This window comes from Halichoerus grypus, chromosome 4 (genome assembly GCF_964656455.1).
Source record: "Halichoerus grypus chromosome 4, mHalGry1.hap1.1, whole genome shotgun sequence".
Taxonomy (NCBI): Eukaryota; Metazoa; Chordata; class Mammalia; order Carnivora; family Phocidae; genus Halichoerus; species Halichoerus grypus.
In genome coordinates this window covers 86,978,314-86,983,568 of record NC_135715.1, presented here as the reverse complement: position 1 = coordinate 86,983,568, position 5,255 = coordinate 86,978,314, and positions in this window count along the sequence as shown.

Genomic DNA, 5,255 nt, shown 5'->3' with positions numbered 1-5,255 from the left:
AAACTGAGGGTTGCTGGGGTGGTGGGATGTGGGAGGGATGGGGTGGCTGGGTGATAGACATTGGGGAGGGTTTGTGCTATGGTGAGCACTGTGAATTGTGTAAGACTGTTGAATCACAGACCTGTATCTCTGAAACAAGTAATACATTATATGTTTAAAAAAAAGAAGAAGAAGAAGAAGATAGCCAGAAGGGAAAAATGAAGGGGGAAAATCGGAGGGGGAGAGGAACCATGAGAGACTATGGACTCTGAGAAATAAACTGAGGGTTCTAGAGGGGAGGGGGTGGGAGGATGGGTTAGCCTAGTGATGGGTATTAAAGAGGGCACGTACTGAATGGAGCACTGGGTGTTATACGCAAACAATGAATCATGGAACACTACATCAAAAACTAATGACGTAATGTATGGTGATTAACATAACATAATAAAAAATAAAAAAGGCAACCTACTGAATAGGAAAAGATATTTGCAAATGATATATTCAATAAGGGGTTAACATCCAAAATATATAAATAATTCATAAAACAATATCAAAAACCAAACAATCCTATTAAAAAAGTAGGCAGAGGACCTGAATAGACATTTTTCCCCAGAAAACATCCATATGGCCAACAGACACATGAAAAGATGCTCAACATCACTCACCATCAGGGAATTGCAAATGAAAACCACAATAAGATATTACCTCACACCAGTCAGAAGTGCTAGTATCAAAAAGGAAAAAATAACAAGTGTTGGTGAGGATGTGGAGAAACGACACCCTTGTGCACTGTTGCTGGGAATGTAAATTGGTGCAGCCACTGTGGAAAACAGTACGGAAGTTCCTTAAAAAATTAAAAACAGAGCTACCATACAGTCCAGCAATTCTACTTCTAGGAATTTATCCAAAGAAAATGAAAACACTAATTTGAAAAGGCATATGTACTCCTATGTTCATCACAGCATTATTTACAATAGCCAAGATATGGAAGCAACCTAAATGCCCATAGATAGATGAATTAATAAAGAAGTGGTAGTATACACACACACACACAAAAAAAAATGGAATATTATTAATCCTGCTATTTGTGACAACCACCAGTGGACCTAAAGGGCACTTTGCCAAGCAAGAAAATCGGACAAAGAAAGACATCATAAAAAACAGTGACAAGTTGAAAGTGTTTCTTTATATTTAGGAATAGGTAAAGGGCCACTAGCATCACTTACATTGAACACCATATGATTTCACTTATAAGTGGAATCTAAAAAACAAAACAAATGAACAAACAGAACAGAAACAGACTCATAGATGCAGAGAAAAAATTGGTGGTTGCCAGAGAACACAGGAGTGGCTTATGGATGAAATAGATGAAAGGGGTTAAGAGATATAATCTTCTAGTTATAAATACATAAAACACAGGGGTGTAATGTACAGAATAGGGAATAATCAATAATATACATAACGTGTACTATGTTGTACATCTGAAACTAATATAATATTGTCTGTCCATTATTCTTCACTCAAAAAAATCCCAGTTATCTGTGTCTTCAATGCATTCTAATCAAAATACACAGAAGTGGTGAGGATCGTGTTTGTTGTGTTGTATTGTGGTTGTGTGTCTTGAACTGCTATTTCTAATGTTTAGAAAGAAGAGCAAAGAGTATGAATAACCAAGATACTCCTGAAGAAGAAAAATTAAGTGACAAGATTTACCCTATCAGATCCTAAGAACCATTATAAATTTCAAGTAATTAGGCAATCAAGTATTGGTGCAGGAGGGGGAAGAGACAAATGGAAATGAACAGAGAGCCAAGAAGCAGACCCACTCGTACATGACACGTAATTTATGACAGATCGAACACTGCACTTCCATGAGAAAGCTGGATTTTGAGGAACCAAAGATCACATAGTTTCCATGCATCTCAATCTTTATCTGAACTTCCTAATTGCCGCCATTGGTGCTGGTGTCTCTGAGCCTGCAGGACAGCCTTGGGGACCTGGGGCCGAGATCTAAGCAGGGTGCTGTTTGGTGGTGTGGTGAGTCTAAGAGAGTAATGAGGATGGTGGGAAACTGCACACTAGCCATGACGGCTGCCCAGGAAGCAATTGCCTCTGCTGTGTTACAAGCACTGCTGGGAGATGTTCTCAAGAAAGGGGAGCAGACCCAGGGTACTGACAGGGAAAAAGGAGTGAGCCCTTTCTCCCTACTCTGGCCCCACAGCGGCCCTGATTGGCAGACACTGATAAGCAGAAGCTGGTAAAGCAGAACCGGTATCTGCAGAGTCCCAACCTTAGAATCACAAAGTAAATTACAGATGGACAGTTTGGGGCTGAGAAGCCAGAGCATGGTATTAAACTGACCCAGACCAGAGGCTAAAGAGCCCCAGTGATGTGGGGTTGAGTCCCTCTCGTTTATGCCCCATCACTGTCTTGCTCATTCTTTAAGGTAAAAGCCAAATTGTCACTCCCTTCCCAGGGTGGCCTCAGCCTACTTGGAATGCCTTCCCCAGACACTTCTGGTGCTTGGCTGTGGACACTCCCCTTTGCCTTCTCAAGGCAGGTGGAGGGCCCTTGGACACCAGCAGGCTGGGGACACAACTACCAGGACTCAGAGGTTCAAGTGAGGGGCTGCAGTCTTGACATGTGACCAAGAAACATTATTTCTTCCCACTTAATATTAAGATGGACCTCAGCCAACATGGGCTGAATGATAGGATGGGCTTTGCACTGGCAGTGCAGATGGACAAGGCTTCTCCTGACACTAGTCAATCACAGCACCCCATCACTGTCAAATATGGGTCCACCAAGTTCTGTATACCCTGCTGTCCATCTCCCCAAAGGGCAATGGGACCTTTGGCACAATGACCAATACCACATTTGCTCCAAAGAAATACTGACTTAGCAAACGAGGCAAAAGCAAGCAAAAGAAGTAGATTACAGTGGCCGTTGATACCATTTATAGAACCCAAACCCCAGCTCTCTGGCAACATCCCCCAAGACATGAGGACAGAAGAAAAAAATGTCAACAAAAGCCATGGCAGTAATAATTATAACAGGAGCAGGGGCAAGCTACTATTTAATGTGCTAAGAGCTATACTGGGCACTCCATAAGCATTATCTCATTCAGTTCTCTAGGAGAATTAAAGGTAAGGAGGAAGGAGATAAATACAATTACCTTACTAGAGAAATTAAAGCTCTGACATTCAGAAAGTAAATAACAAAACAAAACAAAAACCCACCCAAGATGACAGAGCCAGTAAGTGGCAAGGCCTCGCATTAGGAAAGAATATTTTCAGCAGTCAATTCCTGTTGAAGAACTGAACGTCCTAGCAAGTCTAGTTTACCAGGGGCAGTGTATTAATCAGCTTGGGCTGCTCTAACAAAATACCACACACTGGACAGCTTAAACTGCGTTTAAACTTCACAGCTCTGGAGGCTGGGAGGCCAGAAATCAGGGTGCCAGCAGGGACAGGTTCTGGTAAAGAGAGGCTTGCCGGCTTACAGATGGCTGGGTTCTGGCTGTGTCCTCAGCTGGTAGACACAGGGACAGTGAGAGGGAGAAAGGGAAAGAGAGCAAGCTCTGATCTCTTCTTGTAAGGGCACTAACTCCATCCTAGGGGCCCCACCTTCCTGATCTTGAAGGAATTCAGGACATGCCACCCCAAAACAGGCCATGTTGCTATATTAACTATTTTGAACTGAAGGCACTTGAAAAAGAGTAAATGCAGGGAGAAGCTTTCTGTGAACTCTTTACCTATATAAGGACAGATCCTCCTCCTAAAGGAATTCAGTTGTCATACATTTTGGGGAAGGGGGAGTATGAGCCAGGGAAGCGCTGTGACTCTTATCACAGGAGAGGAGACTAGAAGAAGTCTACACCTCAGCCAGAGACTTTGTCGGAGACTATCACACCTCCCATCTCTTCTTCTAAGGGCCCTTCCTTAGGGGCATCCTTTCTCAAAATCATTTACTGTCCTGTAGGTGGCTTCTAGCTGCCCCCACACACACTCCCTATTAAGATGCTATATAAGTTCTTAAGTATCACCACTTTTTTGAGTATTTACTTTCTTTTCTGTGATGCCCCATGCACATAATATTAAAAATTAATATATTTGTAGGACTTTTCTCTTATTAATCTGCCTGTTGTAAGTTTATTTTATAGACCAGCTATCGAACCTAAGAAAAGAGAGGGAAATTTCTTCTTCCTCTACAACCTCATCTAACCCTAATTTCCTCCCAAAGACCCCATCTCCAGGTACCATCCCATTGGAGTTTATGGCTTTAACATATGAATTTGGGGAGGACACAAACATCCAGGTCATGGGTCTGTTTCTTACTATCAGGAATATCCCAAACCCTGGCTGCCCAGCACATCTCCCTTTTTCAAGGACAAGCCCCCTCCAGCCCCTCCCCTGTAATTTACCCTCTGGCCACAGTTGATTGGTCCAAACAAAGCATGTGACCCAAATGGAGCCAATCACAGGACTTCACAAACGCCACCATCACCCACCACATACACTCTTTATAGATGAGGACATTTGGCTCTAGTTGAGCTAACTCTGAGCCCTTCTGTGGGATTTTCAATTGATGCCGGAGAAGACATGCTTCAGTCCTCCTATGATATGGTGAGCAAGGCAAGATGACGTAAGCAACATGGCACAAAGGCAGGCATGTCCCCCACCTTGGACCAAGTAGAGAAAAGTCTGTTTTGTAAATGAAATTCTATGGAGGACCAGAGTAATCTGGCCCATGTATGTAGGCATCATACACTGCATCCTTGTGGATAGCACTTGGAGAAGCTTGGAGAGGGAATTGGCAAGTCTTCTGCTCTGACCCTCCAGAATAGAATTCCACATTTCACTGTGGATCTCACCGTGTGGCCCTGAGTAGGGCTTTTTAAAACTCTTGAATTACTTGCCCACTTTTAGAAATCCGGAGACATCCCATAAATATCTGGATGTCTGGGTTCTCTTGAAAAATTGGGACAGCCAGAAACATTGGGCTTTTGTCCCTCCTGGCTTTCTGGAAGCAAATGATGGCTGCTCATTGCAGGTGGTGAATTCTCCTGTCTGACCTCAGCCTCCCTTCTCCTGCATCACTTTCCTACCCAATGCCCTGTGTCAGCTGCCATTTATCACAGCCTCTCACTGCTTCTTTATGGAATATAAAGCTTGACCAGGAAGCCCATGCAATTCAAGAAGTTTGAGAGAGAGAATGTCGCTTTATGGAAGAAAAGATTGCTTTTACATGATTATCAAGCAAACAAAATTGGTACC